This window comes from Mirounga angustirostris, unplaced genomic scaffold (assembly GCF_029215605.1).
Source record: "Mirounga angustirostris isolate CCGP_5_RB_7025 unplaced genomic scaffold, mMirAng1.0.hap1 SCAF_5, whole genome shotgun sequence".
Classification (NCBI taxonomy): domain Eukaryota; kingdom Metazoa; phylum Chordata; class Mammalia; order Carnivora; family Phocidae; genus Mirounga; species Mirounga angustirostris.
Window position 1 is genome coordinate 102,008,832 of NW_026991713.1, and position 22,755 is coordinate 102,031,586.

The following is a 22,755-nucleotide window of genomic DNA, read 5'->3' on the forward strand; positions in this document are numbered from 1 at the left end:
TTTTCAGATAGGGTGTGTTTTTCACCTGGGTGAGGCCTGGGAAAACTGAGAGGCCCAACCCAAATATCAAGCTTACTTAAGGGTGTGTATACTTCCTCATTCAGAGAGGGAAGATCTGGCAGGAAAGTTCAGAAGAGATCTGTAGCTTTTTAAACTCATTCAAAAAAATGTAGATCCCAAACTGGTCGCCCAGAATATAGCTGGTAGGTATTATTAGATCAAAGGAGTTAAAATATTTTGTGTGTGTTTTATTTATTTTTTTAAAGATTTATTTATTTATTTGAAAGAGAGTGTGTGAGACGGGGGCGGGCGGGGGGTGCAGGGCGCTGCACAGAGGAAGAGGGAGAGAAGCAGACTCTCCGTGAGTGGTGAGCCCGACTTGGGGCTTGATCACAGGGCCCCGAGATCATGACCTGAGCTGAAATCAAGTCAGTCCTTTATCCAACTGAGCCACCCTAGCGCCCCTTGTGTGTGTTTTATATTAACTCTAAAGTATCCATGGCACAATGTCCATTACATAGCGGGCACCCTGTAAATGTTGTTGAGCTGAAATGATTGAGAGCAGTAATAACATAATATCTTTATGAAAGACTTCAGGCATATCAAAACTTCTCCAAGAGTCTGGACAACCAATAGAAATGGATATCTGAGATTTATAAAATGGTCCCTTTCCAACTACTTTCTAACTTCAAGATTTCTTGACAGCAACATTCTTTTCATTTCTAGTATTACTAGACAAGAGAATACCTTGGGGCACCTCTTCTTTGTTAGAGAATATTAAAGATAATAGAGGGCGAGGACTTGATTCACTGATTGCAAATAAAAGATTTAAGCAGCAGCAAAGGAACAAATAGCCTGGTTTTATTTTTTTATTTTATTTTTTTTAAGATTTTATTTATTTATTTGACAGAGAGAGCACAAGTAGGCAGAGCGGCAGACAGAGGGAGAGGGAGAAGCAGGCTCTCTGCGGAGCAGGGAGCTGGACGCGGGGCTCGATCCCAGAATCCTGGGATCATGACCTGAGCCAAAGGCAGACGCTTAACGACCGAGCCACCCAGGCGCCCCAAATAGCCTGATTTTAAAATGGGCAAAGGACTTGAATAGACATTTCTCCAAAGAAGATATACAAATGGGCAATGAGCATATGAAAAGATGCTAAACACCAGTAATGGTTAGGGAAATGCAAATTAAAAGCACAATAAGATAGTACCTCACACCTATGAGGATAGCTGCTATTAATAAAACAGAAAATAAACAAGTGTTGATGACAACGTAGAGAAATTGGAACCCTGACATACTGTTGGTGGGAATGTAGGATGAGCCCCTGTGGAAAACAGTATGATGGGTCTTCAAAAACTTAAAAATAGAACTACCATAGGTATGATCCAGCAATTCCACTTCTGGGTTTATAACGCCCCAAAATGAAAGCAAGGTCTGAAAGAGATATTTGTACACCCATCTTCATAGCATTATTTACAATAGCCAAAATGTGGAAGCAACCCAAGTGTCCATCATGATGACTGGATAAGCAAAATGTGGTATATACATGCAGCTTTAAAAAGGAAGGAAATCTGGCACTACAACGTGGAGGAACCTTGAGGACATAATGCTAAGTGAAATAAGCCAGTCACAAAAAGACAAATACTGTATGATTTCACTTACATGAGGTATGTAGAATAATCAAAGAAACAGAAAGTAGAATGGTGTTTGCCAGAGGCTTGGAGGAAGAAGAAATGGGGAATTGTTTATTGGATATAGGGTTTCATTTTTGCAAGATGAAAAGTTCCAGAGATTTGTTACACGATGTGAATATACTTAACACTACTGAATTATATACTCAAAAATAGTCAAGATGGTGAATTTTACATTATATGTATTTCACTGTAATTAAAAATGTTTAAATAGGGCCATGTGGGTGGCTCAGTCGTTAAGCGTCTGCCTTCGGCTCAGGTCATGATCCCAGGGTCCTGGAATCGAGCCCTGCGTCGGGCTCTCTGCTCCGCGGGAAGCCTGCTTCTCCCTCTCCCACTCCCCCTGCTTGTGTTCCCTCTCTCGCTGTGTCTCCGTCAAATAAATAAATAAAATCTTTTAAAAAAATGTTTAAATAGAACAAACATTTTGAAATAAAGATGTAAATAAAAGGAAAAAAATAGGTGAAAATTGTTCTATCAACAAATTGCCAGGAATACCCTGAACTATTTGTTTACTCTTCCCAAATTATTAGTTTGCTATATCCGATAAACATGGGCTTTAACCACCACAATAAAAATCAGGGCTTGGGGTCTGGGTAGCTAGAGCCCTCTCATTAGGGTGACTGTGCACTTTATTTTTTATTTTTATTATTATTATTTGGGGGGGAGGGGGCTTCCCAAGGAATTGATTTGGGCAGACCAGGGGACAGGGAGGCTCTGCATCTAAAAGAAGGTGTTGGGCCTCTTGGTGGTGAAGCGTGGCTTGTGCTGGCGCCACAGGCCCCTGCGGGGCAGCGGGGACTTGATCTGGGAGTGACGGCACTTGCTGGCTGCAGGCTCCTCCACCTTCATGATGGGGAGCCAGTGGGCACCCATGTCCGGGTAGCACTGGTGACAGCGCCCCCAGTGGCCAGGTGCCGGAACTCCCGGTACAGGCGGTGTGCGGGCGCCGCTCTGGGAGTCGGAGCGCTGCCAGGCCCCGAAGTTCCAAACGCGCCAGGGGGGATTTCTCCAACACCGGTCCACACTGGACAGTTCCCCTGAAGCCTTCTTCATCTTCTTCCGCTGAGACACAAAGCACCAGAAGGGGGACTTGGCGACCCCATGACGAGGTGCAAAGATTCGCACGCCATGGAGGGGCGCAGTGCGGCATCTGGGGTGGGCAGGCAGTGCGTCCAGGCCTTCAGGGTGCCGTCCCTGCTCTCGCCGTCACCCACGAAAGGCGACCGTGCAATTTGTTGTCCGAACTGGAAAAACTCATGAGAGCGAAAGGGGCGCTACTAATGATTACACCCCCGCCCCCATGAATGGTCACTCCCTCCTTCTCTGGAAACGAGTTGCCATTTGTATTTGCAACTTTTGAGCATTAACTCTAGTTATTTTATTTTTTTAAAGATTTGACAAAGAGAGTGGGCGCCTGGGTGGCTCAGATGGTTAAGCGTCTGCCTTCGGCTCAGGTCATGGTCCCAGAGTCCTCCTGCTTGTGTTCTCTCTCTCTCTCTGTCTCAGATAAATAAATAAAATCCTAAAAAAAAAAAAAAAAAAGATTTAACAGAGAGAGCATAAGCAAGGGTAGTAGTAGCAGAGGGAGAGGGAGAAGCAGACTCCCCACTGAGCAGGGAGCCCAATGCGGGACCCGATCCTAGGATCCCGGGATCACGACCTGAGCCGAAGGCAGACGCTTAACCCACTGAGCCACCCAGGTGCCCCGAGCACTAACTCTAATGTACGTTTTCATATTTTCAGGCACCTAACCAAAGGATTAGAAATACTTTGATAGACTAATCTCAAATATCAGCTGTCATTTGTTAATATTAACAAAAACCTTAGGTACTTGTTAAAAAAAAAAACACCTTAGGTACTTGTTATAAAGCAGATAGATATAGCAACTCTAAAAAAATAATAATAATAAGTTGTGTTGTAAATACAGCTGTTTCCAGGGCAGGGAACACCTAACAAGGTAGATTTTCAGTCAGTCAGTAGTTCAGGAAACGTTAAAACAACTTTTGTGCACGGCTTTGTGCTTTGAAGCAGACGAAGATGTGGAAGTGGTGTTTCTGCCTTTAAGGGTTGAGGACCAGGCAATGAGCTCCAGAGCAGCTGCTCCTAGTGGTGTGTTTGCTGGTGTTCCAGTGCCACCAGAGTGATCGAAATAAAATGTTTCAGTTTAGAGGGTCACCATAGGGAAGCCTAGAATTGATGAGTGGGTGTTGATGGAGGAAGGTCATTACATAGGGTGGAAACCTACTCAGAGAACAGGCTGAAGTTTTTCCTTGCTTGTTTAGAAAAAAATAAAAACACTTACTACTAGCAGCCCTGCATTGTCATACTTTGTTATGGTTCTTTCATCTTGAGGCATCAGTTAGGTTAATTTTAAAAATCACCTTTTCGGGCGCCTGGGTGGCTCAGTCGGTTGAGCGACTGCCTTCGGCTCAGGTCATGATCCTGGAGTCCCGGGATCGAGTCCCGCATCGGGCTCCCCGCTCAGCGGGGAGTCTGCTTCTCCCTCTAACCCTCCTCCCTCTCGTGCTCTCTGTCTCTCATTCTCTCTCTCACAAATAAATAAATAAAATATTTTTTTAAAAAAAATAAATAAATAAAAATCACCTTTTCAAAGAATTTTTGGGTTTTTTTTTCTCTTCAAGAACAAGGAAACTTTAACTCTTATTTATCTGGAATTGGAATTCAGTATCTGAAGTCAGGAAATTTGAGTTCATGGCTTGGACTTGGCTACTGTTTTTACAAACCAGATTGCCTTGAACAAAAATGTTCTTGGGCGCCTGGGTGGCTCAGTCGTTAAGCGTCTGCCTTCAGCTCTGGTCATGATCTCCGGGTCCTGGGATGGAGCCCCGCATTAGGCTTCCTGCTCAGTAGGGAGTTTGCTTCTCTCTCTCCCTCTCTCTCTCTGCCCCTCCCCACTGCTCATTTTCTCTCTTTCTCAAATAAATAAATAAATAAATACTTAAAAAAAAAGAAAACAGAAAAAAAAAATGTTCTTAATTGGTAGTCTTTCTCCTCGTTTGCCCAGTTCTCTGCTCTCTGACAGTAAAGATTGATGGCACACATCCAGGCAGGGATGGAGAAGAGCAGCCAGTCAGTGTTCTGCCTGGCTCCGGAAAAACGGCCCAGGGGCGAGGGTGGCTTCCCCGTGTGTCTCCCTTGAGTGCCTGCCTGGGAGATGGGGGCTCCTTAGATCACCTCTGTTCCCGTGAGCTCAATCTCCACCAGACTCGGAGTCTGAAGTTGGGCACGGGAATCCTAGCTCTGCCATCATAGACACATGGCCTCTGGCAAAGTGACTGAAATTCTTTGAGCTTCAATTTCCTCATCTATAAAATGAAAGTAATTCCTGTTCACAGAAATGTTGTGCGAATTCCCTGAGCGGGGGGAAGATCCACAGGAAAGGAAGGGCCTAGTGTAGAACCTGGCACATAGGAGAGATCTAATGAATGCTATTTTGGTTTTTCTTTGATAAATGCACTGTGGGAAAAAAAAAAACCACACAGGTGTGCCCCCAAATTGTATAGATATACATTTGCTGACAGTTAAACATTTTTTTAAAATGTTATTTCCTGTTTTTAAGAAATGTACAGGTTAAAGGAGCGGAAACAGCAAAAGTGCCAGTGCATAATAAAATGATCTTTCAGTTAGAGCAAACCATTCATCTCTCTGCACCTCATTGTTGCCTCCAAAAGTCAGGAAGAGCAGCATCTTGCATTCAGTCACCAGTAGTCCCGCGCTCCTCTTCTGCCGGAGGAACGTCCAACTTGTTGCCTTCAACGTGTTTTCATGACCGACTCTCACACTTTTGCTTAGAGCAGTGGTTCTCAAACCTGAGCGTGCATCCGAAGGCCTTTGAAGCCTTCTCAGTCAGGAGGTCTGGGGTGGGGCCCAGAACTGGCATTTCTAACAAGTTCCCAGGTGATGTTGATGCTGCTGACCCTGGATCACAGCACCAACAACCCCTGGTGAGCAACTTCCTACTACCCAGTTCTCTTTCTTCTGCTTTAAAACTTCTGTTAGGGGGCACCTGGGTGGCTCGGTCAGTTAAGCGTCTGCCTTCAGCTCAGGTCATGATCTCCAGGTCCTGGGATGGAGCCCCACTCAGTGGGGAGCCTGCATCTCCCTCTCCCTCTGCCTCTCCCCCTGCTTGCACTTTCTCTGTCTCTCTCTCAAATGAATAAATAAAATCTTAAAAAAATAAATAAAACTTCTATTAAGTTATACTTCCTAAAGGCTCTCCCTTTTTAATAGAATAAAAAAACATAGGAAAAAAAAACTATGTTTCCCCCACTCATCTTTTATCTTTTAGATCATAAGCTCATGATGACTGCATTTTTCCCCCAGTGATAGAGTGAAAAGAACATAGGTTTTGTAGTCAGACAGGTTCTGGTTTAAAATCTTGACTCTATTACTTAAAAGCTCTGTGACTTTGGACAAGTTATTTAACCAGTTGGAGCCTTGGTTTTTTTGTCTGTGAAATAGGACTAGTGATTTTTGTGCCTTGGGAGTTTGGGGAGAGTTGAATGGGATAATGCATATAACCTCCTAGTACACTTCCTGACCATAATGAAAATATCTAATATTTATGGAGCATTTATTGTGCGTTAGACTTTCTCTTAAGGTCTTACATATATGGACTTATCTGTTCTTCACAACAGCTAACCTGTACCCCCTATGAAGAAAGTTCCATTTTACAGACGAAGAAACTATGGCACAGAGAAGTGACTTGCTCAAGACCAAACAGCTAGTGGAACTGGAATTTGAACTTAGTCTAGATCTGGAGACCACATTCTAAATCACTGTGCTTTGCTGCCTCCACAGTGTAGGTTAATCATTCTACCTTGCTAGGACGCAGTTTCTATATGACACCAAAGAAGGAGGGGTCCGGGAAAACAATGGTCAGCCGTGAATGAGATAGTGACTGGACTGTGAGCAGTACTGGGCCAGGGCCAGGTGTGGCTTTCATGCAAAACACTGGAAGACCCTGGTTGATTTGCTAGCCAAGGTAGGTCAGTATTTGTGTGCATGCATGTGTGTGCATGTGAGAGAGAGAGAGAGAGCGAGAGCATGTGTGAGTTGCACGCTTTGGGTAGACACACTGATCATCCATTTTACACCTCCAGGCCCAGAGGTGGACGCCTGGCTGGCTCTGGCCTCCTATGGTCCCCAAGGAATGCACTTGTGTGTAATTATGTCACCCTCTAGTGGCTACTTCCCCATTAGCCCTTTCTTCATGGAACAGCCCACTCAGTGCTTCTTCCAAATGAAACTCAGTGAGCAGAACCTGAGGAAGACTTGGGCACGGAAGGGCAGGGCTGAGAGAAGAGGAGCATGGCCCAGGGCAAGAAGAGAGTGGGAGGGTGTGAAGGAAGGAAAACGCGCTACCGGAAATAACGACTAGTCCGCTCCTGGCTGGAAGGAAGGGGAGGCAGGAAAAGCAGAACATTCGGAGAGAAGGGAGGACGGAAGGATGTTGGTTTCAAGTGAGCCTCCTACATATCAGTTTTCATCAAGTACTATTTTGTATTTGTGGGATGGGACAGTTACTGCATCTAGAGCTCTTTCCAGAGCTTCAGTACTGAGGGCTGAAGTGGGAGTGGAGAAGGAATATTCTCGGCCAGTTTCAATTCTCTTTTCCAGGGGAAGTAAGCACAGACGGTGGGGCTAACAAAGGCTGGCTACATTCCAGGCTTTCACCACCCTGGAATGGAAGGCTAACTTTCCTGCCTCTCCATAGCCTGAGGCTGTGGTTCTTTCTGCTGGTGAAGGTCATCCTGATAGGTTTGTCATATCTTGATAAATATTTCAAAAGGCAAGGAGGGATCAACATCAATCTCACTCAGAACTGGTTTGTTACTCCACATTGGGCCTGGGACTCTGCTGTCTAAAGCCTTATTGAGCCGGAGTTTGAAGGTGATTCTTATTTTTGAAAAGGTACTGGGGCCGAGCCAGGCTTTTCTGGAAAGTTCTATGTGGACGAACCAGAGCATTTACATTTCTTACATAATTCCAGACCCAGTGGAGTCTGAGGGACCGGCCCTGGCCCTGTTGCAGAGCTCACAGCCAGCTTCCCTTTTCTGCCAAGACAGTAGGGTTAAAGGTTTAGAAAATAGCCAGAATTAACTCTTCACACCCCAGAAGAAAGATGGTTAGGAGATAAAAATCAGATCTTTACATCATGTGATACTGCTGTTTTCCTGAATACCAGTCATTCCTAAAGATGTCAGTAATACCAAGCACTGGCTTTTCCCTCTTCTGGGAGGGACATGAAAACAGCACAAAAACCCTGTCCAAATTTTTCTAAATTTGGAACAACTTCTCTCAGTTTCCAGGCCTAGAATTCAGTGAGGTTTTTTTATTTGTTGTTTACTTTTTATTTTTAAAATTTCATTTACCATTTAAGGCCAAAGTGTTCAAGTAACTTTTTTTTTTTAAAGATTTTATTTATTTATTTGACAAAGAGAGACACAGAGAGAGAGGGAACATGAGCAGGGGGAGTGGGAGAGGGAGAAGCAGGCTTCCCGCTGAGCAGAGAGCCCCACGTGGGGCTCGATCCCAGGACCCTGGGATCATGACCCCAGCCGAAGGCAGACGCCCAACGACCGAGCCACCCAGGCGCCCCAGGGTTCAAGTAACTTAACTCAAATAATCAGTGGCTACTGTTGTAACTATTGAGAATGATTTGGTTTAGCTGGGTGAGGGCACAAACTGAAATTGGAGTTGTCAACATTTTGGCACAATGACAAAACTTAGTAATTAGATGACACCTTCACTTTACAACTCTGAGAGCACTATTGGACATTTAATGGCAGCACTTGTTTGTTTGTTTTGTAAATGGAGAAAATAAAGCGTAGAACAAAGAAATGATTTTCTCAGGGCGCCTGGGTGGCTCAGTGGTTAAGCGTCTGCCTTCGGCTCAGGTCATGATCTCAGGGTCCTGGGATCGAGCCCCGCATCGCGCTCCGCATCGCGCTCCCTGCTCCGCGGAAAGTCTGCTTCTCCCTCTCCCACTCCCCCTGCTTGTGTTCCCTCTCTTGCTGCGTCTCTCTCTGTCAAATACATAAATAAAATCTTTAAAAAAAAAAAATGAAATGATTTTCTCAGGGTCCCGGGGACAATTGAGGTTAAGTGCATCTTTCCTAGGATCTGCAGAGCATCTTTGAATTCTTCACTCAGGTGCATCCTCAAGATTGCCTTTGTACTCGATGTGTGCAGCGGGAAGGATGATTAGACATTGGCAGAAGTACATAGAAATTTGATCACTTATGCTGCTAAGTGGTTAGGATTGCTAATTGGTTTAACTGCAATAAGGGAGGACCAGTGAACATTTTATTTTAGATAGAGTGATGTTAGTGACAAAGTGCTATGGGAAAACGGAAAACAATCTTTGGGATCCTCTGTCAGCCTAGTCCTCCATTTTTCTGATTTTAAACCTATAAATTTTAAAAGTTGGGCACAGTTCGAAAAAAATGTATAAACTAAGAAATGTAGCTGACAGAGCTAAAATTGAATTAGCTTGCATTATGATTTCATCAGCAACAGATCTTAGTCTGTAATGCATCACTATAGAGACTGCATATTTGCTTTCATATGCTGCATTTAATATCCTGATTATCATAATTTTCAATACAAGCATAGCATTTATTAAACACATTCTGGGGGTGCCTGGCAGCTCAGTCGGAAGAGCATGCGACTCTTGATCTTGGGGTCGTGAGTTCAAGTCCCATGATAAGTGTAGCGATTATTAAAAATAAGTAAGTAAATAAATAAATAGGGATGCCTGGGTGGCTCAGTAAGTTAAGCTTCTGCCCTCTGCTCAGGTCATGATTCTTTGCTCAGCAGGGAGCCTGCTTTTCCCACTGCCTGCCGCTCCCCCTGCTTGTGTGCATGCGCTCTCTCTCTGTGTGTCTCTGACAAATAAATAAATAAAATCTTAAATAAATAAATAAACTTAAAAAAAGAAAAAACAGTCTGTAAGTGTCTTAAACTGGCAGGAAGTTGTAGCTACTACATGATTAATACGCTAACTAAAGTTTTTCTGTGTTCTACAGTGTAAGATACTAAATGCTTAAAATTTGAGCACTTCTTAATCCTTGACCAATGTAAAGAATCATATGGTTAACATTAAATCATCTTAAATTATCCACAGCTTTGGGAGAAGGCTGGCTGTTCAGTTCTGATGTGGGAATCATGTTCCAAACTGAGGGTTTTGTTTGGTTGGTTGGTTGGTTTTGCTTTTTTAAAAATATCAAGTTTTAGGGCGCCTGGGTGGCTCAGTCGTTAAGAGTCTGTCTTCGGCTCAGGTCATGATCCCGGGGTCCTGGATAGAGCCCCGCGTCATGCTCCCTGCTCAGCGGGGAGCCTGCTTCTCCCTCTCCCTCTGCCCTTCCCCCTACTTGTGTTCCCTCTCTCTCGCTGCCTCTCTGTCAAATAGATAAATAAAACCTTTATTAAAAAATCAAGTTTTATTTTTATTTTTTTAAGTTTTTACTTTTTTTTTAAGATTTTATTTATTTATTTGAGAGAGAAAGGGAGAGAGAATGAGCAGGGGGAAGGACAGAGGGAGAAGCAGATGTGGGGCTCGATCCCAGGACCCTGAGATCATGACGAGCAGAAGGCAGACGCTTAATCGACTGAGCCACCCGGCATCCCATGCTTTTTTTTTTTTTTAAGTTTTATTCATTTAACTAATCTCTACACCCGTCGCACGGCTGGAACTCATGACAAGATCAAGAGTCGTATGCTCCTCCGACTCAGCCAGCCCGGCATACCTCAAGTTTTATTTTTTATTCTGTTCATTTGAATTCTAAGACTAGGGATGCCTAGGTGGCTCAGTCGGTTAAGCATCTGCCTTCAGCTCAGGTCATGATCCCGGGGTCCTGGGATCGAGTCCCCCGTCTGGCTCGCTGCCCAACGGGAAGCCTGCTTCTCCCTCTGCCTGCCGCTCTCCCTGCTTGTGCTCTCTCCCTCTCTGACAAATAAATAAATAAAATCTTTTAAAAAAAGAAATGAATTCTAAGACAAAGCTGGAAAGGGAGAATTGAAGACCTGAAAATAATACTGTCTGCCGTGCTGTTCTACCATGGAAAAGAAATGACTTGCAAAAAAAAAAGTTGGCGGGAATTAAGTTTGTGGTGTTATGCAAGAGAAGGCATTACATATAAAAGTTAAACTGCTTTCACACCCTGTTTCTAAACATAAGGGATGCAAATATGTGGCAGCAGTAGGTGGGAGCCTGAATGTTTTCTTAAACATTTCATAAATGTTAGGGATCCTGAAAGACTCTCAAACAAGTGGAAAATTCTATTCTGAATGAGTGTCTGTGTGCCTAGCTCCTGCTTGAGTGGACCTCCTTTTGCCCCCCTCCTCACAAAAAAGAATAAACTCTCTCTAAACATTGAAATAAGGGTGCCTGGGTGGCTCAGTTGGTTAAGCAACTGCCTTCGGCTCAGGTCATGATCCTGGAGTCCCGGGATTGAGTCCCATATCGGGCTCCTTGCTCAGCGGGGGGTCTGCTTCTCCCTCTGACCCTCCCCCCTCTCATGTGCTCTCTCTCTCTCATTCTCTCTCTCAAATAAATAAATAAAATCTTTAAAAAAAAAAACATTGAAATAAAATCAACAACAATAACACAGCTTTTAAAAGGCACGTTAGAGATCCAACTGGATTCTATTCCTTTTTTTTTTTTAAGATTTTTTTTTTTTAAAGATTTTATTTATTTATTTGAGAGAGAGACTGAGATAGAGAGAGCATGAGAGGGGGGAGGGTCAGAGGGAGAAGCAGACTCCCTGCCGAGCAGGGAGCCCGACGCGGGACTCGATCCCGGGACTCCAGGATCATGACCTGAGCTGAAGGCAGTCGCTTAACCAACTGAGCCACCCAGGCGCCCCAACTGGATTCTATTCCTGCATTTTTCTGTAGCATATCAATTTGATGTGCTTCATGGCTAAATGGTTCTTGATCTGGGTGATGGTTTCATGGGTGTATAAGGGTGTAAAAATTCATCAAGCTGTATATTTAAGATTTGTGCATTTTTCTCTACTTTTTGCTTCAATAAAAAAAGCGGTTTGTTTGTTTAAGTCAGAGGGGGTTTAATGGGTCAAGGAAAGTTTACTTCTCTGCATACAAATTATCACAAGTTCTGTTTGTTCAACAGGCTAACCAAACAGGTAGAGACTCTGCAGCAGCTGCTGCCTAGAATTAACAGGGATGGGAACTTGGCTCTACCCCTCAACCGCACAGCGCTGTCTTGCTTGTAATTGTCACTCCGTCCCTGGACCTTCCCTGCCCCGCTGCTCTCAGTGCAGAACGAGGGCGAGGATTGTGTCCGTTGTTCTGTTACGCCTCACCTGCAAGCCTCCACTCCTGCCTGTCCTGCAGCCCCTGGTACAGTGGATGCAGTCAGCATTCAACAGAGATTGCCTCTAAGTCTGACCATTTGTCTTTGGTTAATATATATTGGGGGTGGGGGTAGAGTGGGAGAGAGAGGGGCAGAGGAAGCTGTTTCTCTAAAGAATGGATCAGTGAATGAATCCGTGTTGGGGCAAACAACCTGGGGGCAAGGCAGGAGCAGGAATAGAGAGCACACAGACATTTCTGGGTTTGCCTCAGTGTTTGAGAATTGTTTTCTTAATGCTGGAAAAATGCAAGAGTTCTGTCGTTTGCTGTGTGCCGTTCCATGCTGTTCCCTACTGAACCAAATCAGGTCACATTAGACTTGTTATGTTACGCTGTGCTGTTTTCCATTGTCTTTTTGGTTGTTGATATTGGCCTTTTAGGGTTGGGTGTGTGGTTTCTCTTGATGCAAACATGAACACGTTTACCACTGAAACATTCCTAGGGGCCTGGTCATCTTCAGCTGGACGTTGTCCTTGGGATGCGTTTTTACATTCCTGTTCTTGCTTCCATCTGTGGGTGCCCTCCCGTGGCTTTCCTTGGTATGGTGGATGTGCTACATAGGAGTAGAAAAATGCAGCCTTTCCAGGAAGTCACGCAAACCATGGTGATGCTGTGTGCCATTAACGCACGTTTGTCTGTGGCCTAGCTGAGCTTCAGACCCAGCTGTCTGCCTGTTACTGCCATCCCAGACAGTGGCATCTGCAAGGGCAAGGCCCTTTTCGCAGAAGAGCAAGGACACTCCTCCCTTATTTGTGCTCCAGGGCGGCGATCCAACAGCACTCCTGCTGATAATGTTTCCTTGCTTTCAACTCGGGCACACTGGCTACTGGGCAGTTTTTACAGAGAATCCTCATTAGAATTTCCCTCTCCAGGGGTGCCTGGGTGGCTCAGTCTGTTAAGCGTCCGCCTTCGGCTCAGGTCATGATCCCAGGGTCCTGGGATTGAGCCCCGCATCGGGCTCCCTGCTCAGCGGGGAGCCTGCTTCTCCCTCTCCCTCTGCTGCTCCCCCTGCTTGTGCGATCTCTTGAGCTCTCTCTCCGACAAATAAATTAATAAAACCTTCAAAAAAAAAAAAAGAAGAAGAATTTCCCTGTCAGTTTTTTAAACTATTTTATTGAAACGGAATTTCTGGAAACCAACGGTCTTGTTCTATTTTGCTGCTAGGACCCAGATGGCGGGAGAGAGTTGGTTTCTTCCGTCATTCGGGCACACGCACTGCGTCACCTGGATGCACATCACCAGAAGGCTGATGTGGGGACGGTGCCGGGCCACAGAGCATGGTGAGGTTCGCAGAAGCAGTAGAGCCAAAACATGCCTTCTGATTCAACACTTCCGTTCTCTGTGTCGCTTCAGCACATATCACGTTACAGGGTTTCTTTTGGCAAAAACAAATTTTTGCGCATGAGTTAGCCAGGCAAAGCCCAGGGGCTCCTTGGCCAGTTGGGTTTGAGGACCCATCTGCCTCTTACGTCATTAGCAGCATTGTTGGTGTAGGGCCTCTCCTAGAATCTTTATTCATGGAGAAGCAGAAAGAAGCTCTAACAGCCCAGCTGGATTTCCAGGTCCTGAGCAGAATTTGTAACCCCTTTGACTTCTCAACTGAGAAAATTGGATGCGGCTGTCACAGAAAGAGAATAAATATGAAACCCCACAATGCTGTGCTTGCAGCCGCTTTTCTTCCATTGAACTGAACACATAATGAAAGGCAGGCACACTCGGGGAGGCACAGAGCCGAAGCAGTGCGGGGAGTCCTACAGTTCAGTCCGTTGAGCTGGTGATGGTTATGGGTAAGATACTTTAGGCCCCTTTAGTTGCCCACTGGTGGAGAGATGCGGGCAAGAACGTGATCCTCCTGCAAGTGTTCTAATCTTAAAACTAAATGACTGATGAAAGAGGAAATGCAAGTGTACCCTCACTAATAATCAAAGAAATGTAGTTTAAAATCGGATGCCCATTTTTACCTATTAGGAGAAGAGATTCTTTTAAGTGACACTATCTAAATATCTTAACTTTTTTCACTTAAAACTAAAACCTAGTGTAATGTTTTATTAGGCTTTACTTTCTTAAAAATAATGTATTTTGAAAGAACAATCAATTGCCCAATGTACTTAATGAGCCAGTTTCACTGGGTTGGTTGACTGGTCAGTAGATGTCAAAGATGTTAGGGCAGCATAAGACGTTAGGGATTATATAGTCAGCCTTTCATTACGGCATTGAGAAATCAAGGACCCAGAGCAGCTGTGTGACTTGTCCAGGGTCACACAGTTAGGAAGAGCTGGGACTGCATTAGTAAAATATGATGGGCTGTTATTTAGATCTTCTTGTAGGTAAAATAGCTTAACATAGGATTAAACTTTTTTCCTTTTTTTTTTTTAAAGATTTTATTTATTTATTTGAGAGAGAGACTGAGATAGAGAGAGCATGAGAGGGGGGAGGGTCAGAGGGAGAAGCAGACTCCCTGCCGAGCAGGGAGCCCGACGCGGGACTCGATCCCGGGACTCCAGGATCATGACCTGAGCTGAAGGCAGTCGCTTAACCAACTGAGCCACCCAGGCGCCCCTTTTTTCCTTTTTTAATACCTCAAGGATGTTGTGCTTTACTATCTTTCTAGACAGACAAAATGTCTTAGACCTCAAAGAACAGGAATTCAGGCATTGTTACCCTCACTCAATCTGTTCTCATATGACTGAGTAGGTGGATACCTCTATATATTTTTAATTAGAATAGCAATTTATCTACAATTGAAGTCCTTTTTTAAAAAAGATTTTATTTATTTATTTGAGAGAGAGAGAGAGAGCACCAGCAGGGGGAGAGGCAAAGGGAGAGGGAGAAGCAGACTCCCCACTGAGCAGAGAGCCCGATATGGGACTCGATCCCAGGACTCAATCCCAGGACTCTGGGATTATGACCTGAACCAAAGGCAGATGCTTAACCAACTGAGCTACCCAGGCACCCCTACAACTGAAGTCTCTTTGGTCTTAGAAACCACTTGAGCAACTATAAATAAAAATGGGGTGTTTACAGTCCAAAAAGGGGATTTTCTTTCTGATGGGCATAGAGCCTGATGCTGGGCTCAATTCCACAACCCTGAGATCACGACCTGAACTGAAACCAAGAGTTGGATGCTTAACCAACTGAGCCACCCAGGTACCCCCCCAAAGGGGATTTTCTTTAAAAGGACATAAGTGGATCTAATACCAGGTAGAATGAGAGGGTTGTAAGAGTTTGTGTTAGTTAAGCTAATGTTAGCTTCTGTAATGAGCACACACCCAAATGTAGGTTGGCTCTAAAGCCATCAAAGTTTGTTTCTAGCCCAAGTAGAAGGCGAAATGCATGTTCCTTATTGGCAGGCAGTTCTCCAAGGGGTAATTTTGGGACCTGGGCTTTTTCTATCTTAATGACTCTGTCCTCAGCCCTCACTTTGAAAGCCACCATGCTTATCTGCATCAAGGTGAAAGAAGGAAAGTGAGCACGGAGGACTGCTTGTTGGTGGATTTTATGGGTCAGGCGTGGAAGTGGTAGACATCATTTCTTCTAACATTCCATTAGAAAGAACTCAGTCACGGGGCGCCTGGGTGGCTCAGTCGGTTAAGCGACTGCCTTTGGCTCAGGTCATGATCCCAGGGTCCTGGGATCGAGCCCCGCATCGGGCTCCCTGCTCAGCGGGAAGCCTGCTTCTCCCTCTCCCACTCCCCCTGCTTGTGTTCCCTCTCTCGCTGTGTCTCTCTCTGTCAAATAAATAAATAAAATCTTTAAAAAAAAGAAAGAACTCAGTCACATGACGACATCTTAGCGCAGTGGAGGCTGGAGGACATAGTCAAGCTGTGTGTGGTTTCAGTGACTATCAAGTGAGCTCCACCATGAATAGCTTTGAGGGTCCAAAGTGGAAAGACAGCATATGGGGGTGAAGTCACTTCATGGGCAAACATGTATATATGTATACATACATACAAACCCAGGAATGCAGAAGTTACTGCTAATTATTTCTACTATTTTTTTAAAGATTTTATTTTTAAGTAATCTCTATACCCAATGTGGGGCTCAAACTTACAACCCCGAGATCAAGAGTCACATGTTCCACTGACTGAGCCAGCCAGGCGCCCCTATTTCTACTATTAACTATATATTTTTTGATAATTTTAATGCACGTATTTCTGCTGACTCATTCTAGGTGGTAAATGTACTTTAAGCTCTTTGTTTCTTCAATAGTGGTGACTCTTTTTGATCAGTGACATGTATTTGCAAGGTGGCCAGATCCCACGGATATCAAACCTGTTCCAAGCACCTAATGGAACCTTGGAGATGAGCATAAAAATAGTGTGGGCTCTCCCCAAAGCTACATGAAGGTATACTATCATCAGTATTCTTTATTTCAATTCAGTAGTGATCAAAGGCAAGTGATCTGAGGGCCCATGCTAGTGATTGGTTCCCACCACTAACATTTGTCGTTCTCATGGCTGCATAAGGCACAGACCACACCTCCTCCCCCTCCTTCCACTCAGGCTGACAGTGCTCTTTTTCTGCCCCTTATCCTGTTTCTGCTGGATTAGTCCTCCCAGCTGGGCTCCCGGCCCCTAGACTCTCACTCTCTATACTCCATCAATCACGATTGCTGGCAAACTATCAGCAGTTTTCCCAAATACAGATCCAATGATGCCTCTCTCCTATTTAAATGCTTTGGATAGTTTCTACAGATTACAGAATGAAGCCCACACTCTTGCGTGGCGCCTCAGGTCTTCCATGGGCAAGTCCCAGTATGAAGGTCCTGCTTCACCAACAATTGATGACTTGTTTCACTTTGAATTCTGGCTTTGGTTCTCTCTCTCTCTCTGTTTTTATTTTATTCTTTAAAGAGTCATTATTTCTTTGAGAGAGAAAGAGCATGTGCTCATAAGCACAACTGGGAGAGGGGCAGAGGGAGAGAATCTTCAAGAATCTCCCCCGTGGAGCAGGGAGACCAATGCAGGGCCCAGTCACACGACCCATGAGATCACCACCTGAGCCGAAACCAAGAGTCTGACGCCCAACGCACTGAACCACCCAGGCACCCCTCTGTTTTTATTTATTTATAATTTATTTATTTATTTATTTATTTGAGAGAGAGAGAGCACGCAGGCACGAGACTAGGAGGGGGTAGGGGCAGTGGCAGAGGGAGAAGCAGGCTCCCTGCTGAGCAGGGAACCCGATGCAGGGCCTGATCCCAGGACCCTGAGATCATGACCTGAGCAGAAGGCAGACGCTTAGCCAACTGAGCCACCCAGGTGCCCCTATCTTTTCATTGATTTTTAAGTAAGCTCCACTCCCAGGGCAGCGCCCAACTCGGGGCCCAAACCCATGACCCTGAGATTAAGACCTGAATTGAGATCAAGAGTCGGACGCTCAACCGGCTGAGCCACCCAGGTGCCCCTCTCTGTTTTTTATAGTTGAATTTGGGGCATGAAATTGTTGTGTGATGTTCTTATCATTCTCAGAATGTGTCCTGTGTTTGCAGGCCTCTGCACTTTTGCCCAGTGGCAGGGTCTAACTCTCCCATCTCCACTTGTGGGAATTCTCCCTGTCCTTTTAGGGACAAGCTCAAATACCACTCTATCATGAAGCATGTCCTCCTTTGGAATTAATTACTCTATCTTAGGACTTGGATTCAAAGGAGAACAATCGGAAAGCAGTTGGTATCTCCATTATAGCATGTCACTCCGCTAAATATTGTAATCTTGTGCATGTCTGCCTCACCCCTATAAGATTATAAGAATTTCTCTTACTCTTTGAGTAAGACCTAGTAGATGCTCAATAGTATTTATTGATTCAAACTGGAGTCACAGAAAGAATTCCATTTATATTACTTTCTGACATTTTCATTGGGTCTGAACTTTTTCCTTTTCTCTTGAGTAGCAAATGCAAAATAGCTACACATTTAGTTCTGATCATGAAAAATTGCTCCCAACTTCATTACATTGTCTCCTTTTCCTAATGATAACTCTAAAGACGGTAAGTGGAGATTGTCATTGGAATAGAAAAAGTGTATCTCGGGCGCCTGGGTGGCTCAGTTGGTTAAGCGACTGCCTTCGGCTCAGGTCATGATCCTGGAGTCCCTGGATTGAGTCCCACATTGGGCTCCCTGCTCCGCAGGGAGTCTGCTTCTCCCTCTGACCCTCCCCCCTCTCATGTGCTCTCTCTCATTCTCTCTCTCTCAAATAAATAAATAAAATCTTAAAAAAAAAAAAAAAAGAAAGAAAAGAAAAAGTGTATCTCCCTGGCTGGTAGGTGGGGTGTTGGTCCCAGGCCGTGGGTTACAGAGTTAGCTGCCCTTACTCAAGTGCCTATAGTAGGTTATGTGTTCCCTCTATTATGGCTGCCCTCATTGCATCAAATTTAAATAATAGATTTCAAATGGAGCTTTCGGTTTTGTAGGAGTCATGATTTGTTTTCTAGCTTCCACTCTAGACCAGCACCATCCATAAGCTCTCTGTGATGATGGAAGTGTTCTACTGAAAAGCCACATGTGGCCAGTGGTACCATACTGGACAGGGCAGTGATACCGAGTTCCTGGGAGAGTAACATCTTATTACTTTATTATAATCTCCCATATAGTGCTAGGTGCTCAATAGGCCCAGACAAATATTTGTTAAATGATGAACATTTTTAAAGATTTTATTTATTTATTTATTTATTTATTTAAGAGAGAATAAGCAGGGGCAGGGGCAGAGGGAGAAGTAGGCTCCCCACTGAGCAAGGAGCCCAATGTAGGACTCGATCCCAGGACCCTGGGATCATGACCTGAGCCAAAGGCAGATGCCTAACGACTGAGCCATCCAGGTGCCCTTCAGTGATGAACATTTGACATTCATCGGATGGTTGCCGAATGCTAGGTGCTTGCCAGGGCTTGTTTGCTTGTTGTCTTCATTTTGCACAGAGCCCCTCGCTGAGGTGGCGCGGACCACGAGCCTGGCCTCCATCACTGCAGCCTTCACCGGGGAAGCGAGCAGGTAGCCATGGAAGCAACTGAGCAAGAGGGCTAGAGCTCTGTGAAGGGGGCCCAGCAGAGCCATCAAAGCAAGGAAAGAATCTCAGCGGTGAACCAGAAGCCCCTTTAACATGCCCGGCCTGCCTAAATTTGGTGATCATGCTTTTTCCTGAAGCAGCCACAGAGTTCAATTGTATTGAATTGCCCAAATCAGAACCTGTGAGACCCACATACTGGGTCTGAAGCCGGCTGGCAGTGAGCCCCTTGGTGATGGGGGTCTTAGCCCTGCGGGGAGACGAGCAAGGCGGCCAGCTTGGCTTCTCACCCAAGAGGAAGGAAGGGAGGCACCGAACGCTTTCCTTTGATGCTTTTCCTTAGAAAGCTGCTTGACACTTCTTCCCTGTGAGGATTTAGGAGCTCTTCCATAGCCCCATCTAAGGGTCAGCTTGAAACATAGGGGCAGTAGCTCGGGGGAGTAACGTAACTTAGAGGGACTGGTTTCCCCCCAAATAAAAAGCCAAGTGTCATTTCTGCATGAGCAGTCGGCTGTGGGGGGGCGGGGTTCGTTGGCAGTCTGTCCTTTCACACACGGCCACTGGAGCCCAGCCAGCCAGACTCTTCCTCTGCTGTTGTCCCCACTGAGGGCCATCTGGGGGACGGTCGCTGCACCCACCACTCAAGGCCTCTGGGTCCAGAGCGGCTGTTTCTGCTGCTCTTTCCACTGCAACGTTCACCTCCCACTTGTTGATAAAAACAAAACAACCATCCTGTTTTTCCAAGTGGAAATTGCCAATGTTTGAAGCCTAAGGTTGGCAGCTTCAGTAAGATTCCAAGACAGCAAGAAGACTAGAATAAGGGGAGGCAATAAATTCTCACCCAAATTGAGTTCCTGGGATGGTATGACAGAATTGTTTAGGAAAAAAAGAAGAGTTAGCGTAACTGTGTTCAGAAAATTCCATATGTGCAAATCCAGATTTATAAATAGTTCAGAGTGATTATTCATATAGTAAAATGGCTAGTGTATATGTAACATATATAATACACATATTACGGTTCCTTTAAAAAACAGTGGCATACTTAAAAGCCTTTGGGCACCTGACAAGCAAAATGAATGCGTGAAGCAGCCAGGAGAAATGCAATGGAGAACAGTGGGATTTGGGGGAATTAGGGAGCCTGTGCACCCCTCTCCCACTCACCAAGACATTCTTAATCCAAAAATTTTAAATCATTCTGTTAGCCAAAGAGATTTATTTCGTGTCTGCCAGTTGGTGAGCCTGCTTTTTTAAATAGTAAGATTTCCCCAGGGGGCCTGGGTGGCTCAGTTGTTAAGCATCTGCCTTCAGCACAGGTCATGGTCCCAGGGTCTTGGGATGGAGCTCCTCACTGGGCTCCCTGCTCAGCGGGAAGCCTGCTTCTCCCTCTCCCACTCCCCCTGCTTGTGTTGCCTCTCTCGCTGTGTCTCTCTCTGTCAAATAAATAAATAAAATCTTAAAAAAAAAAAAAAAAGATTTCCCGAGGTCTTTTTACAATATGCTTCAGTTGGCAAAAACAGGAACGCATTTCCTTGATCGCACAAGATACATTTTTATTCTAATTAGCCCGTGACATAGAGAGGTCATCCCCCTGCCCAGAATGGGGATCCAGAATTCCATTTCTTTGCTTCATTCACCCTATCCAGGCCAGGGAATTTGCAGAAGTGGGTGGCAGTTTCCCAGGAAAATATTTTTTCCCATAGAACCAGACTCAGTGGAGATAAGGTTACTTGGAGAAAGATGAGACCGCTTTCCCGTCAACTCCTCAACTCTCTTGAAACAAAGTCCAAAACCACGGCTGCATGCTTCTAAAACAATTTCTTATACCACACTGATCGGTGGCCATACCTCTCTGCCTTCTTTGCTAGAGAATCTTTTGAAATTAATTTATCAGGATTTAGGAGAAGGAAAAATTCCTTTCTTATCTTTTGCATGGAATGAGACTTCCGGGGCACCTGGATGGCTCAGTGGGTTAAATGTCTGCCTTCAGCTTGAGTCATGATCTCAGGGTCCTGGGATCAAGCCCCTCACTGGGCACCCTGCTCAGGAAGGAGAAGCCTGCTTCTCCTTCTGCCCCCTCCCTCATGCTCTCTCTCTCTCTAGCACTCTCAAATAAAATAAATAAATAAATCTTTAAAAAAAATAAAATAATAAGACTTCTGGGGTGGGACTGCTTTTTTTTGCCCCCTCAAATGTGACAGACAAGGAGGGGTCAGCTGGGATATACCACTTTTGGGAACTGTGCAGGGCCTGGAGTCTCAGGGATTTGCCCTGCCTGATGTGTGGGATTATTCTGGCCGGGTGTGAGTGGCCACTTTACACTTCTCCAGGCACTAGGAGCTGGAGACCTGGGAATCGCTTTTCTCTGAAACACCAAGAACTAGATTTTAGTGTGGAGGCATCAGGATCTATTTCTGTGTGCCTGTCACCCTGTGCTGTGATTATGTCCATTTTGCTCCCATACTTCCCAGATTGTGAGAAATTTCTTATAGTGAATGGTAAACACAGTTTCTTGAAGAAGGGCAGTTTTGCATTTTTCTTGAGGGCCAGATTAAAATCTCACTGCTTTTACCCCCTCTAATCCCTTCACCCCCGCCCCCATCCCCAGAGCATAATTTCTCCTGCAAATGAGAGAAACAAAGAGAAAAGACACTATTTGGGAGATGAGTAATATTCTAGCTGGGAATACCTGCTCCAAAAAAAACTTTAATTTTATTTCCACCTACCATCGGAAAAGTAGATCACACAAAAGAATGCTCTGCCTTAGGGCTGAGAGGATTCATTGAGAAAAGCTTAGAAGGAACAGCTAGAGAGACCTAGAGACAGAGAGAGGCCCTTGGGAGAAATAATTAAGGCTGGCAGGGAAAGGCTATGTTAATTGAGCTGCAAAGAAAGATGAGCATCTGGGGATTCTTTCAAGAGGTTATGGGATTTTTCTGATCAAGTCTTGGGTACATAATTGCATTCATCTTTGGTCACTACTTAAAAAACCTTTTTTTAAAGATTTTATTTATTTATTTGACAGAGAGAGACACAGAGAGAGAGAGGGAACACAAGCAGGGGGAGTGGGAGAAGGAGAAGCAGGCCTCCCGCCGAGCAGGGAGCCCGATGTGGGGCTCGATCCCAGGACCCTGAGATCATGACCTGAACCGAAGGCAGACGCCCAACGACTGAGCCACCCAGGCGCCCCTTTAAAAATATTTTTAAGGGAGAAAAATATCTACAAAAAAATCCATCTAAGAAAACAACTAGCTATAGGACTAAATGGTAAAAATTGGAAGGAAAAAAAAGGGGGGGTGCGGCAGGCAGAGGTGGTTTTGCCAGAAGGCAGTTTTGGTCAGATCCTCGTTTTCTGGAGTGAGAAGAGAAGAAACAAAATGCTGAGCTGGCCCCTGGCGTGGTCATGGCAGCTGGGCCTACGTGTATAGTCAATGCAGACCTTGCACTCCGCGAATGGTACCCATGTGGTTTGCGCTGAGTACCCTCCCTCCCCAGCAAGCCCGCCCGCCCGCCCACCCTCAAATAGTTATCCCAAGTGGTTGTCTCTGTGCCTAAATTTTTCAACCTGCATTTAAGGCAGAGGTTTCTTTTTGAGTATGAGGACCCTTTCTTAAGCTCGTCCCCACAAAAGGTCACGTGCCCCCTGAGATTATAGTTGTACTTTCCACTG

General features: G+C 45.0%; 1 protein-coding gene and 1 pseudogene across 1 annotated transcript in view; one reads left to right on the plus strand and one right to left on the minus strand.

Moving 5' to 3' along the window:
* The window catches only part of WNT5B (Wnt family member 5B), a 107,150-nt gene that overhangs the window by 62,416 nt on the left and 21,979 nt on the right, over positions 1-22,755 (plus strand). The gene's annotated exons all lie outside the window — the stretch shown is intronic.
* On the minus strand, positions 2,415-5,402 carry LOC123844970 (large ribosomal subunit protein eL20-like; annotated as a pseudogene).